We start from the raw sequence: 25,149 nt of genomic DNA, 5'->3' as shown, positions 1-25,149 counted from the left end.
GAGCATAAGGTAAATTGTGAAGTCTTGTTTATATGATTTTAGGGATGTAGTCATAGATAGACTTGAAATTGAATTTTCCTCAAAAAGATCCATCAAAGAATGTCTTTCATCTGGTCTGTGTTGCTTTGTTAAGAAGTAGGTTCCAAGCACAAGAATCACACTACATGTACTCCCTGCCAAAATCTTTCAGTGAAGTAGCATCAGCTCATGGAAATCAATGTTAAATTAATATTGAAGTTCCTCAAGTTCATCACAATTGTTCCTAGGTTTCAAGGTGGCATCATTTGGAATCCTCAACCAACCACTGTGTTCTGGTCATAGGGTTCCAAAACATGCTACAGAACTATCACATCTTCCCAAGTGAGAGGATACAAACTCTCTATCCGATTTGGTTATCAAGCTGTATGGTAAGCCTGAAAGACAGTGAAATACCAGGGATAACAGGGTGGAAAAAAAAATCCTCTGGAGAATGCTACAAGTGTGTATGTACTGGTTCTCACTGTACCATTTTTGGTTTGGTTTTGTGTGTTTTACATATGGAGTTTTATGACAAAGACTTAGTTAAGAGTTTGGCTATCACATCTGACAAATATTAATATTGATTTTTGGAAATCCATTTTGTTGAAAGGCATTTGCCCATCTGCCAAGATGAATTTCTCTCTTGCCTGTCTCTATAGATTCCACTTGCCAACAGTGGTTATCCCCTCCTCTCTATCTCCTCTGATTTCATCATTTATTTTTCTGTCTGGCCTCATATCTCATATATGTCTTTCAACATTGTCATCTTTGTATACAGAGTATTTAAAAGAACTGTGTTTTGCTGTCCCAGTCTAGATAATGACTTTAAGTCTTCTTATTCCTTTCAAATGGTTACTTCAAACTAATTTTCGATTAAGGTAGCCTTCAAATGTGTGTTGGTGATTTAGTCCTAAAAGAATTATAAAAATCTGAGTACTACATTGGAAGTTTCTGTTTTCACATAAGTCTTTTAAAAAAATTTCATAAGTCTAAGCAGTTGCAAATAAAAACATTATCCAGGCACACTCCTGGGCCCAGCTACTTGGGAGGTTGAGGTGGGAGGATTGCTTGAGCCCAGAAGGTTGAGGCTACAGTTAGCTATGGTCTCATCACTGCACTCCAGCCTGGGTGACAGGGTGAGACCCCTGTCTCAAAATAAATAAATAAATAAATAAATAAATAAATAAATAACAGATGCAAATTGTGTAATTTCTGCATATTCTAAATATCACAGTTTAAATAGAGCTTAAATCAATTTAAACTTAGAATAGAACAACATATTAAAAGTAAATTAAGAGAAGTACATGGAAGATGGTGAAATATGACCTGTGAAAATTCTGCAACTCCATAGAAACAAGAAGAACAGTGGCAAAAATAATCAAAACCAACTTTTTCAGAACCTTGGAAATTCACTGAAGGTTTACAACAATCTAAGAAATATTTATTCAAGAAAAATGACTGAGTATCACTTGAGGCCAGGAGTTTGAGACTGGCCTAGGCAACAATGTGGGGCCCCATCTCTGTGAAAAATTAAAAATTAGGTGGGCATGGTGGAATGCACTTGTAGTCCCAGCTACTCAGGGAGCTGAGGTTGGAGGATCACTTGTGACCAGGAGTTTGAAGTTGCAGTGAGCTAAGATCGCACCACTCTACTCCAACTTGAGCAACAGAGTGAGATCCTGTCTCAAAAAAAAAAAAAAAAAAAAAAAGAGAGAAAGAGAGAGAGAGAGAAAGAAAAAAAATTACTAAATATTGGTAAGGACCATGAGCTTTGTGACATTTTAACTTGCTCTATTCCCATTCTACTCTCTTTAGTTCCATGGCAATTTGGAAAGTGTGAACAGCCATGCCCTTACATAATTTGTTGCGAGTAATCAGCAGCAATTATTTAACATTGAAGCCGACTGAGGTGGGGATAGTACTTGGTGCTAACAAGAAGCTGACCAAAACTTTTAAAAGGAAAACCTGGGGAATGGTATCTCCATAGGTAGCTCTGAAAAGCTCTGACTTATTCCTGGGAATCTAGAATGCCAAGCATGTATGCAGAGATGTGCACATCTTAAGAAAAGGGCTAAGAGTGTCCCAGTCTTTCACCTCTAGCTGACCTTGAGGCTCTTCACAAGCAAGAAGTGGTGGCTAAGGCGGAGTTGTAATCTGCCTGTTAAAATGTTGAAACGTACCTTAAAACACATAGACAGCCTATGGATTGAGATCAAATATTTTCAATCTCCACATCTGATAAGAGGTTAATATCCAAAATATACAAGCAATTCTGAAAACACGTTTTCTTAATCATTTCACAATATGTACATATATCATAATATCACATTGCATCCTATAAATATATGTAATTATAATTTTTCAATTTAAAAAATATATAATAAATTTTTAAAATAATATGAGGCAAATAATATTCTAAATTTCCACATTTCAAATGGGCATAAGATTTAAATAGATATTTAAATAGATATTCAAATCCTATGCCCATTTTGTATATCTTTTTGTATATTTATGTATCTTTGAAAGAAGATATACAAATGGCTGGTAAGCTCATGAAAAGATGCTTTCTAACTCAGCCTGGGGACTGCTATAACTATGAACTGGTGAATTATAAACAACAGAATTTTATTCCTCATAGTTCTGGAGGCAGGAAGTGTGAGATCAGGGTGCCAGCATGGTTGGTTTCAGGGCCTTCTTTCAGGTTGCGTACTGCTGACTTCTTGTAGCCTCACATGGCAGAAAGTGGATGAACTACGCTGCTGGTCTCTTTTCAAAAGGACACTAAAATCTACGCTGATGACCTAGTTACCTCCCAAAGTTCCCACCTCCAAATATCATTGAAATATCACATTGAAATTAGAATTGAACACACAGATTTTGGGGGATACAAATCCATAACAGATGCTCAGCATCACTGGTCATTAAGAAAATTAAAATCAAAACCACAATGAAATACCACTTTACACTCACTGGGATGGCTAAAATTTAAAAAGAGAGACATTAATAAATTTTGACAAGGATGTGAAGAAACTGGCACTCTCCTACATTTCTGGTGGAATTGTCAAACGTGCAACTTCTTTGGAAAACATTTTGGAAGCTCCTTGAAGTATTAAACACATAATTGCAGACTATATAACTCAGAAATTCCACTAGTAGGTATATTTTCAAGAGAAATGAACACAAATTTTCATGCAAAGACTCATAGAAAAATATACATACAGCATCATTTTTAATAACCCCCAAAGTGGAAACAACCTAAGAGTCCATCAACTGATTAACAAATAAAATGTGAAAATTTATAAAAGGGAATATTATTTGGCCATAAAAAGAAATGAAGAACTGATTTATGCTGCAACATGGGTAAACCTTGAATAGACTATGCTCAGTGAAAGAAGCCAGTCACTAAAATCACATATGGATGATTTCATTTCTGTGAAATATCCAGAACAGGAAAATGGGAAGAGTCAGAAAGTTTATTCCAAGGGGGAGAAAGGAATAAAACATATTATGACTGCTAATGGGCACAACGTTTTTCTTCACAGATATGAAAATGTTTAAAAGTATACAGGAGAATTGCTTGCCCAACTCTGAATATTCTAAAAACCGAATTGTATAATCAAAAGGAAGGATTTCATGATATGCAAATTTTGTCACAATAAAGCTGTTACTTTTAAAAGTAAACTTTTCATTACCAGTCAGAAATTTTACATTGCTCTTTTTTCCTTTTCAATGTTATTTTCATCTATCTGAAATAACAGTATTCCACTTTATAATAAATATTATTAATGATCCCCTATTTTAATGATCAAAAATTACACACGTTGATTAAAATGAAAGTATATTTTTAAAATTTTTGTGACTTTAAGCTTTAAAAAATTAGCCAGATTAAGTAACCTTTAAAATTATTATTAGTACACAATTGATCAAAGTTTTGGCAATAATTAACAAAAACAAAAATTTTATTTGAAAAAATCTTTCTTAATGCGATAGAAGTAAAGTGGGGAGATTAACGTTTATGGTTCTTTGACTAAAGCTATTGTATTGTGCCCTTTTGTTCATCATCTCAGAGTCATGCACCACAAGAAATGTACCATGATATGGGGGAAGTAGAGTAAAGAAAGACAGAGAGCGGAACAGAAGGAAAAGTAATAAGACAAGAACTTTACTTGAGCCTGTACTCCAACAATATGAAAGAAAATTCAAGAAAGTATAGTAAATTAAAAATAAACTTGGCATTAACCCAACAGTACAATGTTTTAAATCCCATGCTTACATGTGTGCACAAGCTCTAGAATACTAATAGGGATCAGTAAAAATTATTTTTAACCTTAGGGTAAATTTTTACCGATAAGAATGGCTGTTTCCATACAAAAAATAAAATTTACATGCTCAGTTTGATGAGTCTATTTTTAAATGGCCAAATTTATATCAGGGGCATTGTGATCGGACCTCTCTGAAGAAATGTTTGCATGGGGACATACTGATGAGGCCTATAAGATAAATTACTAGGCATTCAACCAAACTCTTCTGTGGGAGAAGGGATGCTGTATGTTAAATTTAGCTTTCACAGATTAAAAATGAGGCTGAATAATTTTATATGTTTATTAGACATTTTTATTTTAATAGCCTGTTTTGTAATTGGATTTTTTAAAATATTGCTTATTATAATATTAATGTGCAAGAATTACTTACAAAATATTAGTCATTGATCAAGTATATTAACATACTTTTTCAATTTGTGACTTACCATTTTGTTTCTAATACTGATTTATATACAAAAGTTCAAAATGATATATACTCAAATACATTTATTTTTCTTTCATTTTTAAAGACCTATTTGTTGTAAAATCAGATAAATATGTGCCTATATTTTTTCTTGCTCTTTTGAAGATTCATATGCTATATTTAATTATTTAATCTTGATTATATATTGAAGTAATGATGTATTAGGAATCTAATTGCGGTTTAGAAAATAAATAATTGTCCTAGGGACTCTTTAGCAAATACTTCATCAATTTGCAGTAATTTGAAATTCCATCTTTATCCTAAACTAATTCTTTTGTTGATACTTAGGTTGAATGGTAAGTTTCCTTTTCTGTTTCTTGTGCTGGTATTCACTATAAATTACTGAAATTGTACAATATATTTTAACACTTAAAAGTAAATTACAACTTGGAATAAGCTACATTTTAAAATAATTATTTGGGCTATTCTCATAAATTTCATCTTACACATAAATTTAGAATCATTTTATAAAATTTCCCCAAATTTTTTACAGGAGTTTTGTTTGAGTTGTGGTCCAAGGTGTTAAAGAGGGAGAATCTGGAATTGGACTGCCTGTGATTGAGTTCTGAATCTACTAATTATATGATGTTTAATCTTGTATCATCCACGTAATTTCAGTTTACTCATGTGCAAATAATAATACCTAACAATTAAAATATTCTAAATCTTAAATATGCTTGCATACATATGAATACATAACTTAACATGATGTCTATCCCAGAACAAAACATTTAATAAAAATTGTATATTATTATTTTAAAAATTTTATTGGATTTACAAATTATCTTGGGGAATTATTGTCTTAGATTTAATATATTTCTCATTCAGGAAAACAATTATTGAAGTACTTTTCCTTTTGTTTTCAAATATTTACTAATGTTTTTCAAATATGTGTGGAGCATGTTTTCACTTTATAATCATTTGTAGATATTGCATATTTTTGTTACTTTGTGAATAAAATAGTTTTTCTAATTGCATTGATTCAACTTTTATAGTGATATATTGAAAATACATTGATTTTTTTTTGTTGATGGACCACATTACTGATCCTGCTTATTAGGTCTATTTTAATCAATTAATTTGGGTTTTCTCAATAATTGTATGATATCTAGTGATGATAATTTTATTTCTTCCTGTCTAATATTTACATTTCATTTTTTTCTTCTTTTGTTGCATTCTCTAGAAATTTAAGAATGATACTGAATAACAGTGAAAAATAGAAATCCATATTTTGTTCTTGTTTCAAATTTTAACAGAAATATTTTCAATGTTTTAAAGTCCAGTAACATCTGGTTATTGTTGGAATAAGTCTTCTTTATAATAATGTTTTTTTTTCATCTTAGTTTGTGCCAATTTGCTTTAGAAAGGGATATTGGATTTCATCAAAATTGTTTTTGAAACACAATAAAATGAAGATGTTTATTTTTAAATTATTGATTGATTTAATGACTTACCAAAATTGATTTGTCTATTTTCATCCATCCTTGCATTTCTGGAATAAAAATGTCAGAGCATAAGCATTAAAATCAAACTCTTTGTGTTTACATACTAGCTCTAAAAGTTATTAGCCATGTAATTTTGGCCTATTATTTCACTTTTTACATCTATAAAATGAGGATTAAAAAGTTATTTTTCTCATGAGATTATTATGAGGCTTCTTAAAATGTTAATAGATCATAGTAGACTCTAAGTTTGTTTTTGTATTTACTCTGATTTGATTTTGTAATATTTGTATCTAGATTTAGAAGTAAAAGTGTACCATATATTTTCCTTACTTTTCTAGCCAGATTTTTGTATCATGTCAGAAGATTCTTGTTTTGTTTTTTTCAGATTTTTGAAGTCATTAGCATTGAATTATTTACTAATCTACTAATATCATCATCATTCATACATATTGTTTTATGTTCAGCCTTATTTTCAATTCTCATGATTTTTTTTTCTTTTCCCTTATTAGCTGTATTAGTATTCTATTGCCACTCTAACAAATTGCTAAAAGTTTAGTGGCTTAAAGCAACACAATTTTTTTATGCAACAGTTTTACCATATATATAGCAATATAACAATATGAATTACATACCCTATTATATTTTATTACATATAATATAGAAATTATTGTATATATCTCTATGTATATAATTATATCACAGGTCTAAAACGTATCCACAGGCCTGTGTTCCTTTTGGAGGTTCTGGAGGGGATCAATTTCCTCTCCTTTTCCATCTGCAGGATGCTTTCCTTGGCTCATAACTGCTTGCTCCATCTTCAAAACCAGCAGCATACATCTTCTCTCCTCTTTGACCTTTGCTTCACTCCTTATATCATTTTTTCTGCCTCAGACTCTACTGCCTCCCTCTTATTAGGAGCCTTGTGATTACACTGAGCCCACTTGGATAGTCTAGGATCATGCCTCCAAAATCATTTTTGCCAATAAGTCATTTTGCCATATATTGACAAGTTCCAGGGTTTACGACATGACATCTTTGGGATATTTATCAGATAGTTTGGTTTTCTCTAATAAACATTATCTTGACATGACTTGTTAATTTTGCTATTTTCATTTTTCAAAATTTTATTATTTTTTTCTTTTTTTAAAACTCCTGTTATTTTCCTTTGTCCAACGGTTTGAATTAGTATTTTTACTTATTCTTAAACTTAAGCATTTACATCTCTAAATTTTTGTAGTTTTGGGTGAGTGTCATAAATTTTGTTTTGTAGTCATCTAGTTATTGCCATTTTTAAAATCAATAATTTTAAGTTTGACATTCCCTTTGATCTTTGCATTATTTAGGTGAGCTTTTTTAAAAAAAAATTACAAGTGACTCGTTAAACATGTACTTTGCTATTAATTTTTCATTTTCTGCATTGTGGTAAATGACTTCTGCTTTTTGAGTTTTCTTAGGTTTTCTTAGTGGCCTAATAATATCAGTTTATATAAATTCAATGATTTGTAGGATATAGAATGTGATATCTGGTTTTTAATTAGTATTATTAATTTTATTTTTTATCCACTGTAAGGTTATTTATTTTTGCCTACTTCATAGACTTCAAAGAGTCCATTGTAGTGATATTAATTAGGGAATGTGGCATTTTAAAAGAAAACTGAGATGTTCAGGGATTTTTAAATTTTAGGCAAAAACTGCAAGAAATATAAAAGCCAAAAAAAGGAGTACATTTATTTTTGAACAGTAAAAATGTATTGTTTGTGTGTGTACTTCTTTGACTGTTTTTGTACATTTGCCTACCAATGAGCATTTACGGAAAAGTAATGTTTAAATTTTAAAAAGTAAATAGATATCCTTTTTTAAAATCTGCCCTTTTTCATCTGACTTTCTACCTACGTATCTTCTGAAACTTTGAAAACTCTTTGACTTTGCCCATCTGTATACTGTCATTAAGACACACATCAGAAAAACAGTGGTGCTTGTGGCATTAAGTATTATAAAAGTATGAGGAACTTGCTTTGAACTGCTGTCCCAGCAGAAGGCCAGTGTAGGTTTCAGCTAGCTTTTCTTTAACCTTCTGAATTGCAGCAGAGAGCTGATACTGAAACCACGTCTGAAAGTTCTAAACTAAATGAGTTTGATGGTGTCAGCTTAACTGGAGCCAAAATAAACCTACGGTATATGTTTATACTGTCTGTTTTATACATGTCTAGAGCAGAGGAACTATTGAAGTTGAATTACTTCTTACCCCTGGAGAGGGTAGTCCTTCAATGTCATGACAAAGGTCACTGGCAGGTCATCATGGAGAAGTCAGTTTCTGGATAACAGAGTGCAGTTTCGAAAGCCTGTCAATTTTTCTTCTTCACAAAAACAAAATGGTAAAACTGTTTTTGTAATAACAGAAGTATAAATATATACATATACATTTGTGCACATTTACATATTCAGGTTTAAAATACGTATTCTCAGTGTGTGCATAGAAAATTGCACCTGAAAACTATTGTTTCATTTGGAATTAATTTTACTTTGAATTTTATGGACTATAAGTAAAATAAGAAAACTTTCACTTATGTACCAACATCAAAATAGCTCAGCTTTGCCCAGGTTAATAGTGGGCTTTATTGACAGGTGTCAGGAGATGGCGAACCAAGTGTGAGGAATGCAATCCCCAGTTCAAAAGAACAGAACCTTTTTCAAATCCATCAGCATGTATAAAGTACATTTATTTTTATGTAAAATGTCAATTACTTTTATTTTAAATTTATTTTTTTCTGTCTCCCCCACCTTGACCTTTTGAAAGCAGAATAATTTTCCAAATGTTGATTTTTTTAAACGTAAATTTTATAGAGACAAATTACTCAAAACAAAGAGTATTCTATCCTAATTATTACCAATTTTATTTTAATGTTTAAGATGCTGGTATGTATGAATAATAAGCATGTAATCTAACTGTCCACTTTCAGTATTGATCAACGCCTCTACCCGATGTCTTCTTGCTGTTGCTATACTGACCTCTGCAGGCTTCTGAAGTTGGGAACAATTGTTTACTCTGTGCATAGCGCTGCCGGCCATTGTAGAATAAAATCAAAGACTCTAGAGTTGCAAATGACTTGCACACGTGGATTTATTGATGAGCTTAGATTTCTTTTCATTCTTTGATAAAGAACTTTGTACATGTATGTTTTGATGAATAATTTCAAAAGCAGTATTGGGCATTCTTGATTACTAAATAACTTTTTTGCCCAACAAACTTAAGTTGAAAAATCTTTAAAATGTACACTTTAATAACTATTTTTTACATTTAATATAGGAAAAAATTATTGGTGAGTTAGTTGGTGCAACGATGATACTCAAAAATATTTTCTTTTGCAAATAAACCATATGTTGACTCAGACTTTGTTCAGTGTGCAGTTTTATTCCATTTTTTCAACTGTTCTCGCATAATAAGCACTTTAACTTGTAAGTTAGGGAATCACTTGCAGACCTATTAAAGCACAAATAAGATCATTTATGAATTCTGATATAAATATTATAAATAGCAAATGAGTTTTGTGATGTATCTATGCACAATTCAATTTTATCCTGTAGAATTTGCACTTTCTATAAAAGAATAGTCTGTTTTTTCTAGCTTAATTCTTCTTACCATTTCGTACTTTATGATTTCTAACATGTGTTCATACCCAACTATAACTTTACAATTAGTCTCTGACACCTCTTTATACATACATATATACATACAGATATGTGTATATGTCTAACTCATTGTCCAGGCTGGTTGATTTGCAGAGCAGTGCCCCAAACTTTATTTATGTTAGAGACAAAAGCATGTTGAATTGTAGTTCTGTGTATGCCTATTTCTAATTTAACAAATGACAATATACAGAATGCTTAAAAATCTAGGCCTGGAAATACAATTTTGTCTGGTTTATGTTCCTTTGCTTTCTTCACTTTTATTGATTTTAGTAACTATTTCATCTGTTTGCTACAGCTACACAAATTATTTTCCTAAATAGGTATAGGGGCTATCCAAGCAATTTCTAGCTCTCCACTGAGTAATAAAATCATTTACAAAATTCATTTTCATTCATGCATGAATGAAATGTTCGATCATCTTTTCTCCATTTACAAAAGTTCAGATGATACTCATTCTGTAACAGTTCCTCTCAGCCTAGCTGTTAACTGAATCCTGTGTTCTAGAATTTAAATAGTGCGAGACTTTCATTAAAAATCACTATCATTTGAAACATCCATTTATGTTTTCTGATTATTTTGGCCAAAAATGTATAATTTTACGTGAAATACACAGATATAACCATAGCAAAATAAAATGTGCCCTCAATCCATTGTCTTTACAAATTTCTAGATGACTAATTGGGAAAGTTTTAACATTAACTAGATGTTAGAGGATCTTAAGGAATTATTGTTCATTTTTTATGTTTTCCCATTGTGTTTTTATAAGTCCTTGTTTTTTCTGATTATACAATGTCTGAAATTTGCTTTAAAATATTCCAGTGGTAGTGCTAGAGTGAAACAAGGGGTGGTGGGTGAAAATATAGATGAAACAGCTTTGTCCTGAATATCAAGGGGGTGACTACATGGAGGTCACAATTTTCTCAGCTCTTTACGTGTTTGAATGTCTCTAATAAAAACTTGAAAATACCAATAATGAATTCACAGCACCTTCTCCTCACAATCATTCAACTAAGCCATCACCTCAAAGCAAGGCCCTTGAGATGCTCCTTTCACCACACTTTTCTAATACAAAATCATAGGCACTGTAGGTCTGGACAGCTGCCATGTTCACCTCTCACCCTGTTTCTTCTTCTATTTTAAGACCCAGCATTTGACTTCTCAAATATGCTACTCAGTCCTATGCTATGCCTCATGCTCACACAACCTGGCCTGTATTATCCAGTCCCTCTACTTCAGTGTGCCTTCTGTTCCTTCCTTTATTCCTTCAAAAGTGAGGTTAGATATCCTTTCTTCCAGGACATCACATTGATTTAGCTAAAACCTCCCCAAAATTAGCTACAGAGTTATTCTCTTCATTCCCTTTACTATGACAGTTCAACTTTGTACTTTTTACTGTTTGTACTTTTTTTTTTTTTTTTTTTTGGAGACAGAGTCTCGCTCTGTCGCCCAGGCTGGAGTGCAGTGGCGCGATCTCTGCTCACTACAAGCTCAACCTCCCGGGTTCAAGCCATTCTCCTGCCTCAGCCTCCCGAGTAGCTAGAACTACAGGCGCCTGCCACCTTGCCTGGCTAGTTTTTGTTTTGGTTTTTTTTTTTTTTTTTTTTTTGGTATTTTTTAGTAGAGACAGGGTTTCACTATGTTAGCCAGGATGGTCTCGATCTCCTGACCTCGTGATCCTCCCGTCTCGGCCTCCCAAAGTGCTGGGATTACAGGCTTGAGCCACCGTACCCGGCCTACTATTCGTACTTTTTATAATTGCTATACTTCATCACACATTATATTTATTTACACATATCTCACCGAAAGAATTTACGAGTTCACTGAAAGTCTTTAATATGCTGTATTTCCAATTGTATTTTATTATCCTTGTTTATTCTCCCCCTCATCATCCTTATGTATTTTTTAGTTATGTTATACTATTATAATGTACATATTACATTTTATTATCCTTGTTATTCTCCCTCTCATCATTCCTACATATTTCTTAGTTGTGTTATACCATTATAATGTATCTTTTAAAGGCTACTTTAAATCATTTGTTACAATTTGGGGAAGATAAAAATAAGTAATCAAATAATATTTCTTTTTCATTGTGAAACACTTCAGAACAGCAAATGCCTTTTGCTGATTTTTGCATGCCCAGTATAAATTAAATTCATTTAAAAAAAATTAAAAGGAATAGTCAGGAATGTGTTTGCCACAAAGGGGAAAAAAAGATTGAGGAAAGATTGCTTGAATTACCCATTTTAGAAAAGACTCCAAAATTAAATTTCAAAAACTTTATTTTTCATTTAACATTTTTTAAATGTATAAAGTTATTACTTTTTGGTACATGAGACTAGATGTACTTTGTTGATTTGAGACCTAGTTGTTATCACCATTTATTACTAATTTATTACAATTACATAGTATTCTTCTTGTTGTTTTGCCTTAAAACAACTATTTATAAGTTGCAGTGCTAGAACAAAGAGCATATTATTACACAGTTTTTTTAAAAACAAATCATGAGTTATCAGGATACATTTGTAAACGTGGTAATTTACAAATACATTTACATAGCTAATTATAGTTTTCACCTTAATCATTTTTCATTTATTACAGTAAAATTAATAATCAACATATAAAAAGTAATGAGAAAGCTGAAAATATAATTCTGCTCTTAAGTGTTTTCATATAATTTCAATTCCCTTTAAATAATATTCCAGGATTATGAACAATTATAACTGTGGGCTATAAAATCTAAGCAATTTTATTAAAATTCATAAATTTTCAGGTTAGGAGAATGCCGTATGCAAATATTTTTAATATAGTAGATTTTTATGGTAGTATTCTATCTAAAATTCAGTAGAGCTATTAGATAATATTTAGGATGTTAAACTGACACACACATACTTATATAGATATCAATTGAAACAGACAGAAACTTAGTTGTTTGGGGAAGGAATGGAGATATTTCTGTAATCCTCTTGTCCATGAAATTTATCTTTATACTAATAGTTTTTAACCATGATTGTAAATAGAAGTAATGGGTTGGCTTTATTACTGGTTAAGTTGAAGGCATGTAAGGCTTAATACAACTGAAAACTGATTCAAATGTGTGTCTTTGAGTTCTTCCTTCCTTTCCTTACCACCATAGCATGAGGGCTGTGCTGTAGCTCGAGGGTCAGCAAGCAACAAGAGAATCGGTAGCTCCAGTATAAGAGATCACCTGGCAAGTTAAACTTCCCTCTCACACCCTGCTTCCAAGTCCTTCTACAACATTATCCTTAAGGGGCATATCTCTGAGACCAAGGAGGCTACCTCCACATATTCTGCTTCCTTCCTAAGGTGGTTAGAGGTGAGAGATGATGACAATAAGGACAATCACAACATTTATTCCCACTTATTGTTGCCAGACACTGCTAAGTTCAAGGTTCATAGTCCTTGCTGTGAATAATCTCTGCGATTTCAGATTGCAAAGCTTTAATTGACTCTTTTTTCTTAATTTATTCATAATAAATATTATTTGGATTAAAAATCTTGAGCTGGATGTTAATAAAAAATTATCTTACTTGTTTTAATTTTGTATAAATAACAGGTTCTGATAGGGTAATCTTCTTCTTCCACAATGAAGATGCTAAAAGTTAAGCCAAGACATTTTGAGAGTTAAAACATTCCTTAATCATTTCTTTAAATTTTTATGTCATATGCAAGGTATGATTTATAGTCACAACCTCAGATGTGCAAAAATTATATGTCTTTATTTCTCTATATCTTAACTGAGCTCATGATCCTCCGTTTTTACAGAATTCTGTTGTATTAAGGTATCCTCAGTCTCTTTCAGTTTAAATTTGCCCTTTCAAAATATTGCCTTTTCTGATGTTTCATCCTTTCTCTGCTTAAGTGATTCAGGAAGGCTGGGAGAAGCTATCTTGCCCCTTGCATCAGATCTACTCTGACTTACACAATTCCCATAGAGGTATACATTATTGCCACCCAAATTCTACTGCATTCATGCCCACCAGTCACCAGAGTCGTGAATTCTCTTTTCTTTAAATCCTAAACCCAAATCCCTTCAGGTTCATTGTCCTACACAGCTTCTTCTATGGCCCTTCTCCATCTCATGAGAGGCCTAGAACCTTTAATATACCTCCCTTGTATCACACTAAATCCAAGGGATGTCTGTATGGCTGCCTATGGCCGACCTAAAAAAGTAAAAAATAAATTTAAAAAAGTGAAAAGAAACAGATAAAATTAATTTTAATACTGTATTTAACTCATATTCAAATACAGTCATGTGTGGCTTAACCATAGGGCTACATTTTGAGAATTGCATGGTTAGGCTATTTCATCATTGTATGAACATCGAAGAGTGTACTTGCACAAACCTGGATGGTATAACCTACTATACACCTAGGCTATGTGGTATAATTTATTGCTTCTATGCTACAAACCTGAATGGCATGTTATATTGCTGAATATGGTACTATAACACAATGTAAGTATTTACGTACCTAAACATACCTAAACATAGAAAAGCTATAGTAAAAATACAGTATTATCATCTTATGGGACCACCATAGTATATGCAGCCCATTATTGATCAAAACATAGTTATGTGGCACATAAACGTACTAGTAGAAAATCTGTCTTAATTTTGGAAAAACGTTCTGAATCCAATGAAACCTTTATACAATCCCAAAGAAAATTTTTTTAGTGTTTTATTAATTCCAGCTCTAAGAATGACTTTTGTTTTTTAAAAATGACTTTTTATATAACTTGATAAGCTTTTAAAAAATCATGCTTTGGTTAGTTGTTAGAATCTCTAGTTCTAACCATTACTATGTATGTCATACACAGAATCACCCCTTCTATCCACCACCCATCAAAAAAAGAAAAAACAAATTTGTAGTGTCATCTTGAGGAGGCGTAGGCTACTCATCAGTGGATGAAGTTAAGATCTCAATACATCATATCCTCAGTCTTTGTGAAGGCAACGTGAGTTTTAGAAATAAAATTTACAAGTAATATTTATAAAGGCTGGGTGTGGTGGCTTACACCTATAATTCCCACACTTTGGAAGGCTGAGGCACGGGAACCATTTGAGGCCAAAAGTTTGAGACCAGCCTGGGCAACAAAAGGAGACTCTGTCTCTACAAAAATAAAAAATAAAAACAAAAATCGTTAGCTGGGTGTGTTGATGCGTGCCTATAGTCCCAACCACTTGGGAGGCTTGCTTGAGCCCGGGAGATTGAGGCTGCAGTGAGCCATGATCGCACCTCTGTACTCCATAAAATAAATATTTTATTTATTTATTTATTTTTAGAAAGAGTAAGATCCTGTTTTAAAAAATAAAAATAAATACATTTATAAAGATTTTGGTAACCTTATAAAGCAGTGCCGTGTTTCATTAATGTCCTGCATATCCTACCACCTTAATTTTTTTGAGAAGTAAACAAGTAATTTTTATTTTATAATTATATTGGTTTAGACTCACTTGATTGTTTTATAATTATGTTTATACTGACTCTGAATATTAGTCAATTTCTCAGGCTAATACTAGATGTTATCAAGCTAAAGTTGAGCAAGATATCATTCTACTATAACTAGTGAATGGGATGCATAGAATATCAACAGAAGCACCTTTTCTTTTCCCTTTAGTAAGGTACAGTAGGATTCATTCCCTACCATTCTCCCTATCAATATGATCACCACTGCCTCCATACACACAATGGACTATTACCTCAAGTATGTTGTTTATCCTAAATACAATGTACTTCTTTGTCCAATAAGAGATCAGAGCATCATTCTGTGTATTCAACATTAATGGCAATTTTATCCTACTAACAGATGTAGCCACTTAATTCTTTACCTTGTTTTGGCTGGGGTCAGAACAGCTTTACTGAGTGATCAAGTTTCTTTATGTCCTGATCTAAAATATTTGAAAAATAAAATTAAAAAGATGACCAAGTGACACATGTCCAAGCATTTTAAAATGGCAATTGTCTTTTATAAACTAGATACTTTTATAAATGAAAAACTCTGAGTTATGAAATGTAAATCATCATTATCTAGAATTTTTTATAAATTTGCTGTTATACTCATTAGACCACATAAGTCAGCACGGTATCGCTGAGGTTTTTTGTTTGTCCATTTAGCTTATTTGAAACAATTCAGCTGTCTCTGAGGGAAAGGTCATTCAAAAGTTTCAAATTCTAGGTGACTATGTGATTGGTGAATTAAGAGAAAAAAACGTGTTTTCACATTTATATTTTTGCTTTTTCATAGTTCCTTTTTTCTGTCATTTTGTGCTTTGTGATAAAATGTAGAATGGAAGAAAAAATGTCCATGAATCGCAAGTACTGTGTTCTATCCATATCCTTAACTAGTCAAACTTGTGATAAGGCTTTTAACTTCTCCAAGCTTCAATTTTCTTTGTGTTTTATTTAATACAATAATAATATACATACTCCTTTCACTATTTAAAAAATACAATATACTTGACATCTTTGAGCTTCTGAATAAAAGGAACACATTGAAGGACTAGCCATCAGGTTCAAATAATTCTGAACCTGATATCTAGGTCACAGGAACAGGTAAATAATAATAATTTATTTACTGATTTATAAAACTGATTTGTTAGTTGACTGAGTTGAATGACAGATTCAGTTTAGTGTAAGTTTTCCAGCTTATGAAGACAGAACTTGGGTATCCCCAGAGTTGATGATGGGATTCAGAAGATACTTGTACATTTATCTTATATATGCCAATATACGCTATTTTTTATAAACACTATTGATTTATGTAATAACATTATAAAAGGCATATTCCAAGTCAAGTAATTTGAATTACACACTAGTTATACACTGGGCCAGTTTTTTTTCAGCTACAAATTTAGGAAAAGGTATGCTACCTGTTCACATTTGTATCAATGAAATTCTAATCCATTTTATCTAATCTTTTTAAAACAACTCCCCACCTCCCAACTAGAACAACATTAAGAATAATAATAACATCGAAGGATAGTAGGAGAAAGGAGTAGCTCAATACTAGTTTGAGCTAAAGCAAAAGAGTGGAAAACTATATATGTTAGGTGAGAGATTGGGTAGAGCTTTCAAAAACGAAAAGACTCTACACAAGAGCTTACTTAGAACTTATATGTGTCAGGCACTATTCTAAGTAGTTTGCCTACATAAAATCAATGAATTCTCACACTCAGTAAAGTAGGTTGGGTTAATAGTCCCCAGGAGTCACAGAAGTACCTACGGTTAATTACCTTACTCCTAAACACAAACATTTTTAAAACTCATACAACAAAACCACTACAGCTATTCATTCAAACCTTTTTCGGATTTTTCTCTTATATTTTCATGATAGCTGCTTAATTATTAATTATAAAACAAATTAATTTTAAAATTCATTGTATTTTAATTTCTTTATTTTTCCATACTTTTTTTTCTTAGAACTTTGGAACAATTTTCCTTTGAATTAAAGGTGATTGTTGCATTGCAATCCTATAGACTGAAGACATTTTAATGAATCTCAATCCCTGTCTTCTAAAATGGCCATCACATTTACAAGAATTTATGGAAAGAATCAGACTGGTGCAGGATGCTGTAATTAGGTGTATAATAAGAGCATCACAATTTGCAATGCATCCTACAGAGGAATAGCCGCCTACTATGATTTAACTAGGATTGGGCAAATGTGCAGCCCTCAGTGCCATTTATGAATTAATCAGGTGCACAAGCACCTCTTAGGAGCCTTCACACCGAGTGAGGAAATCTCCTAAGGGACATCATATTAAAACAGTCCTACAAAACTCATTAGTAGAAACTACATCTTCCTATTTTTAATTTAAATATATAATAGAAAAAGAAACAATCTTTTCCAATCTATCACTGGACTTGAATTAGGGTCATTGTAATGAAGGAATACTAAAGTTTTTTTGTTTAGTTTCTGAATAAATGCATATTTTATATCTACGCAATTCTGGAACTGAAAGAAATGTGAGGGGAAAATCATTTTTAATGTAGCTAATAATGTATATAAAACATATATACCTTACAGATGTGCAAACAGAAGCACACATGAATGATTTATTTCCACCTGAAGATAACATAAATGTAGTGGTTAAAATTATCCTCTTGCTTAACTCAGGCCAATGTCAATGTCGTATGACTTTTAACTATTATCAGCTTTGAAATTGAAACAAAAATTAGGCAAAGTTATAAAAAGTCACTATTTTTTTTAACCTAGCTATTACAGAAATACTTTTTAATGTTTCAGGCAGAGCAGGTAATATAAAATTTCCAATACTGACTTCAACTTGAGACAAGGATACACTTTAAGAGTTATTAGCACTCTGCAAAGTGTGTTAAGTCTGACATTCATGATGTCTCCGTTATTAAATAGACACTGGTACGTACTGATTTTCTTATAAAACTTAATAATGATAATGACCTTTCCTTTAGGAATTGGGTTTCTATGCTGAAAACACAGGTAGATATATAGAATTTGATACCAGACAGACTGCAGCAGACTGTTGAGTTTTTATAGAGAGAGAAGTTGTAATGCATTTTTCACCTTGGACTTTGAACATTGATGTGCCATCATGGCCATCAAATGTATATATTTCGGTTTATAGTGAATATAATTAGTGTTACACTCAATTTATTACCTGATTCATTGTCCTCATGCCCCATTGCATCATTCCACTGCAGTGATTTGCACACCAGAGAATCCTATTAAAGGAAAAGCAGCTGATGGTACACATTTCTTTTCATGTCACTTTACTCTATTTGAGAAGCAGTATTGAGCCAAATTTTTATGACTACACAGAGGCTAGTAGCTTGTAGATGTGATGCTATGTTTTTTAACCTTATTCACAATCCCAAATCAAGACTTATTTCCATATAATGTAACTGATGAGTCAATGGTCCAATTGTCATATTTTTTCCAACTTCCGATACTCTGATAATTATAAACTAATTATATCATTAAATATTTCACCTAATTTTAAATGTGAGAAATAGTTATAATGGCCTCCATTTATTTTTTGGCCCTAAGATGGTTGATTGTTTTGGGATACATTTAGTTGTATGTTGATCAATACACAAAGAAGAAAAATCAACCATTATATCTGTACATACCAAAAATAGGTAAATGTTAACAGCCTGTTTACATCCAAAAATACTTACTCAGTATTCTAAAGTTTATATTATTCCTCCAAGCCTGTAATATTGGGCTGTGCTGTATAAATAATATTTTACCTTAACTCTAATCATGTGTATTAGCTTTTAAAAATATAATTAGCAATCAAAACAGACATCCACACATCAAATGTTAAAGACTTTAAGAAGGATATGAAAATTGAGCTCAACTAAATTTGAGCCCAACTGAAATGTTGGCTCTCGTTTGCTACCTATGTTAATTTTCATAAGCTTTTAAAGCCTCTGTTCCCTTAAATAGAATGTTTTGAGCCCGATTAGTGTGTTTGTGATGGCAATGTGTACAGCAGGAAATGCTGTGCAGATGAAAGCCATAATTTGAATGTTCATCTCTTTCCTAGATGCTATATAGATCAACCTATATCACTGTGAAATTTACACTGAAGTATATTTTAACACTGCGTTGACTCAGTGTTAACTGATTTGCATATACAAGCCCTATGCAACTGACAAGCAAATAAGGAAGCTAAAAATTAGTTTTCTTTCATACGTATCATAACGATAGACTGGGAGGAAGAGGCGTTTAACTGTAGGAATATCGTCCGAAGACATGTCTGTAAAATGAGACATTGGAAACATCTGGATACGAAAGAGTAAAGTATGTTTTCAGCTTGCCTAGTAAGAGTCTAACCCTTTTAAGCTTTGAGACAGCCATGAAAGTGAGTGTGACATGGACAAAAATCTTTAGCTTTTATTGTTTGCTGAAGACTAATAAACTGTGCCATTTTGAAAGTGAAAAATTTACCAACACTTAGCTCAGTTACCTCATTTATAAAAAGGCTAAAATCAAAATCATGGATTTTAAAATATTCATCATTAGAACCTCAGGATTCCTTGGCTTGATTCAGAGGCCTCTGGGAGGTAACCGTAGGTAACATGGGCAAGGATCAGGCCTTCTTCCCTTCTTTAATAACATGGATTTGTTTTCCATTTTGGGATTCTCCATATGATTTCATCTGTAAAAAAATATGGGGGAGTGATAACACTATTTAAAAGAAATAATACCACTGTTTCTACGTGATTTCTGAGTTTGAATTCACAGTTTTTAAATACCATACATTTGTTTTTTAACATTGGGATAACCACCGCTTATCTGAAGCATTATAAATCTCACCTAGGCCGGGCACGGTGGCTCACGCCTATAATCCCAGCACTTTGGGAGGCTGAGGTGGGCAGATCACGAGGTCAGGAGATTGAGACCAACCTGGCTAACGTGGTGAAACCCTGTCTCTACTAAAAATACAAAAAATTAGCCAGGCGTGGGTGGTGGGTGCCTGTAGTCCCAGCTACTTGGGAGGCTGAGGCAGGAGAATGGCGTGAACCCGGGAGGCGGAGCTTGCAGTGAGCCGAGATCGCACCACTGCACTCCAGTCTGGGCAACAGAGCGAGACTCTGTCTCAAAAAAAAAAAAAAAAAAAAAAAAAACTACGAAAAAACTAAAAAACAAAAACAAAAAACTTCTCACCTAGTTATTTATTTACTTATACACTTATATAGTTACTCCTATGAGTCTCATTCTTTATTTACTACTTTGTGAATAAATTGCTTATTTACTCCTTATAGTATCCTTGCAAAGTAGATATCACACAATGATTTCTATTGTGCAAATGAGGAAACAGGCATGAAGAGATTAACTCTCCTGTCTAATATCCCAGGAATAGTTACAGAAGAAATGGAACTTGAATCCAAGCTGCTTCTCTAGAATCTGTGTGATTAACCCCTGCATTCTTCTGCTTTTAAATTCTGATGTATTTGTGATATATTAGTGATATTAATGTAGATTCTTGTTATCTATATTTATAGATATTCTTTTAAAAGTATTTAATGATTACAAAAAAAAAAAGAATTCTTTATCTCTCCCCAACAGTGGTAAAATTTAACTTTTCCAGTATGAAAGGCCTCTGTAGAGCTCTAGAAATATATTTAAATAATTTGTAGGGAAGATCTCTACTCTAAGTATGGATCAAAAGCTGCTGTTACCAACCACAAACTATTTTGGGTAACTAACACAGAACACACTTTCCATTAGAACAGATCATGAGATTCACTAGTAATAGGAAATGAAGTAATGTTTATTAATTCCTTTTCTAATTCTCAATCCAAAGTTTATGACATTTAATTCTTAAGGCATTTTATAGTATATTCATGTGATTTATAGATGAGTTTTTTATGTACAAATATAGAGAAGTAGGTAAATAGATGCATAATGATGAACAATCCCCTTAGTAAAATAAGTACAAATGTTCATGTACAATCTCTTGGCTATTTGCTTACTAATGAACTAATTTTTAAAATACAGCATTCTTATGAAACTAAAATTTACCAGATTTTCTGAAATTGATTTGTATTCCCCAGAATACAATCTCCTATTCCCCAAGGGAATTTATCATTTTGGTTTATTGCTTGAAAGTGGACCTTGGACTTGAAGACTCTCAATTTCTTACTAAATGTAAAATAGAGAAGCAATATCATTGTTTTACAATAACTGGAGACAAACTGTAGAAAGTTTATTGGGAGATACCTTTTACTTTTTTTTATTTTTAGTTATTATGGATACATAATAGTTGTATATATTTATGTGGTACATGTGATATTTTGATACAAATATACAATATATAATGATGAAATCTGGGTTACTGGGACCTCCATCATCTCAAATATTATAAACTTTTGTGCTGAGAACATTCAAATCTTCAAGAGGCCTTTTAAAATTGTGGATCTCTTAGGAGACAAGTATCCCTTAGCAGATATTGAGCATGGCAATTGTTTTTACCAATAGAGATTTTCTCAATTGTGATATTATACTTGTTAAATGAATACACTCACACATTGTGTTTCTATCACTTGTTTGACAAACTATAACCTTTTAAACCAATTATGGGAAATCTTAGATTGTGTCAAATTGTGTCATCTTAGAATTTCAGAATTAATGAATGTATTATACATTACTTTTTTCATTGAAACTCTTAATTCATAAAAGATATTGAGTTGGATTAAGTGAGGAAAGTAGATAAATGTTCATTTATTTTGAAATTTGATATAGCAACTTTTGATTATTTAGGATTAACTTCATTAACAGACACAGTGATATGGGAAGGAAGGCTGAACAACTGCAGTGCATAAGTTAATTATTTAAATAATTTAATTTTTAAATAATTGGCTACAATTAGATATTCATTATTAATTATTTAATTATCCATAGTATATTTGTTTTGCATTACTAAAGAATATCAAGGATTTTTTCTGATATCATCAGTGTTTGTTGACTATTCATGCAATAATGAAGAGGCAGAGAGGATTTTAGAAGGCTGCACATTAACATACATTTTGTAATTTTCTTACACTCTTATGATAACTTAAGCTTTATTTAATTATTCTGACATTTCAGAGAACCCTTTTACTTCATCTCCACAAGGAACATTTTTAACATACTACACATTCAACAAATCATCTTAATAAGGAGAACACATAATATCAAAGCATTCAACAATAATGTTATATTTTAAAGTCTCTTCTGTAAAGGTAGCTTCTTATCTCTGGATCTTTCTTCCAAGATTACTTGTTTCTATTATTGACTTATTCATTAATTCTTTTATTCATTTCTCATCTTTTCCCTAATGGTTTCGAGGCTCTTTACAAAAAGGATAAATCAAACAAAAATAATATAGTAGAAATAAAAGGAGAAAACTAAGGCTAAAAACCGAAAAGCAAACCTTACAACATTGAGGGTTAATACCATTGCTGTAATTGAGCATAAAAATTGCATTAAGTTTCCTGGCAGGCAAGGTAAAAAGTACAAAGCGACAAGTTACAAATCACTCAGAGAAAAGAAAACATACCATTGCTCTTGAGAAACAGTTTTTCCTAGTGTTAACCCTGGAGAGAAATTATTCATGTGAGGCAATACTTTGCAAATTGTATGTCAGCCCACTGAATAACTTCAGATGGTTCTGACAAGAATTTTAAGAATTGAAACACAATAAAGTTGTTTTTATTATTCAAATTAATTGTGTTCTATAAAGTCCCTTTGAACATTGAATTAGCGAATACCAAATCATTGTCCCTACGAGATATACAGGTTTCGTATCTGTGGAGCCTCTGGCCACATTTCCTACACTAATCAATACATAACCTTCCTTTATGTGTGCTTCTGTTTAAAGATTCCTTATTTAACATATATTATTCATTCACTAATGGCGAACCCATGTCCAACAGAACTACAGAGTCATGTCTGAAAGAAGTATATGTATCTAACATACATTTTCCCTGTAAGGGACATCACAGCTTTTTCGAATTTACGAACACTAGACTTCAGCGCCATGCTTCAAGGCCAAATTAAACAACAAAATCACCAACAAAAAGCACAAGAGTGCAAAAGCCTCTTACAGAGTACAAAAAACAAGAAGGGAGATTGTTACCTTGCTCACCTTGGTATATGCCTGTCAAGTGACTCAAGTTTTTCACTGCTCTGAGCATGCACATACCCACACATGACTGTGAAAGTTCCATGAGTATTGATTTGGGGGCTTACAAAAACAGTTTAGAGTTTAGATAAATTTGTGAATACAGAATTCACTAATTGTGAGAGTTGACTACTCTATACTGGAAGAGAATAGAGAGGAATAAAGGAGAAAAAAATATATTAGAGCCGCCTATTCCAGGCAGTAAGAAACAAGTACTGTTTCATGAAATATTTTTCAGTCATAATATTGAAAGAGCTATTGACAGATGTATGCAAAAATGCCAATTTTTATAAATACATACAGTAAATCACAAGAAAAGGTATTTCTGCTTTTTTATGTTTGGAAATCATTGGTATAGAGAACATTCAGTGATGTGATGCACAATTTAATAAATTCTGGCTAAACTGTGTCTGTGTGTCTGTGTGTCTGCGTGTGTGTGTGTGCACGCATGACTTGAAAAGACCCATTAGGAAACATTTCAAGAATCTTCTAGAGTATTAATAAGGTTCTCTTCTAGGGCAATAACAGTGGAAAAGAAAAATAAGAGATGTGAGACTCTAGTACTGAGACGGAAATGCTCCTCAGGAGTCCCCCACCTTTTTGGCACCAGAGACCGGTTTTGTAGAATACAATTTTTCCACGGAAGGGCAGTGGGAGAGGATGAAACCATTCCACCTTAGATCATCAGGCATTAGTTAGATTCTCACAAGGAGTGCGCAACCTAGATCCCTCACACGCGCAGTTCACAGTAGGGTTTGTGCTCCTATGATAAGCTAATGCCCCCGCTGATCTGACAGGAGGTGGAGCTCAGGTGGTAATATTTTCCAGCAGCCCACCTCCTGCTGTGTGGCCCAGCTCCTAAGAGGCCACGGACAGGTCCCAGTCCCTGACCCAAGGGTTGGAGACCCCTGGTCTTGTTGATGATTGAATGTGAGTGCTGGAGTGAGGGAAGAAGAGAGAAGAGACAGCCATGATGTAGAAAGGCAAATCCAAGCTACCTGGAACTGTGCTACCACTTTCGAAGGAAGGAAACACATTAGTAAGAGCAGGAGTTTGTTTTTGTTTTTTTAGAAAAAGATATTGAGAAAATGCAAGAAATGAAGCTGAAGGTTAAGAAAATATTAAATTAATATAGGTAAAGAGATTTAGTTTCTTTCACTCTCCACTAAAATGAAAATTTTAAAATGAATAACATAACTAAAGATACTGTACCACAAAATAGGGGACAAAATCATGTCAGAATTTAAAAGAAGGAAATTAAAATATTTTGTCTTTTTTAGGTCATAAAATGTGAGGTGATATCGGGGGGAATGATGTGAAAACTACAGAAATGAAACAGGAATAACCAGGGTCGATGAAGATGAAGTATCAGTGAATCACCCATGTGACCAAATCACACTGTTGCCTTTCTCAAAAACCCCAAAACATTTTCCAAGACTTTCAGAAATTATAAACCTTCAATGCAAAAAATTCTGCCTTAATCAATGCATTTATTTTTTCTAAAATTAATTTTATTTTTTGTTGATGCATAATTGTTAT

General features: G+C 32.5%; 1 long non-coding RNA gene across 1 annotated transcript in view; it reads left to right on the top strand.

Moving 5' to 3' along the window:
• LOC105475749 (uncharacterized) overlaps positions 1-25,149 on the top strand; it is a 50,922-nt gene that overhangs the window by 4,928 nt on the left and 20,845 nt on the right. Inside the window, exons 2-3 of the long non-coding RNA XR_983626.3 lie at positions 13,075-13,275; positions 14,778-14,915. This is a non-coding gene — a long non-coding RNA (uncharacterized lncRNA). The remainder of the gene's footprint in view (positions 1-13,074; positions 13,276-14,777; positions 14,916-25,149) is intronic.

This window comes from Macaca nemestrina, chromosome 4 (genome assembly GCF_043159975.1).
Source record: "Macaca nemestrina isolate mMacNem1 chromosome 4, mMacNem.hap1, whole genome shotgun sequence".
NCBI lineage: Eukaryota > Metazoa > Chordata > Mammalia > Primates > Cercopithecidae > Macaca > Macaca nemestrina.
Note: the sequence above shows the minus strand (reverse complement) of the source record. Positions and strands in the feature narration are given on the sequence as shown.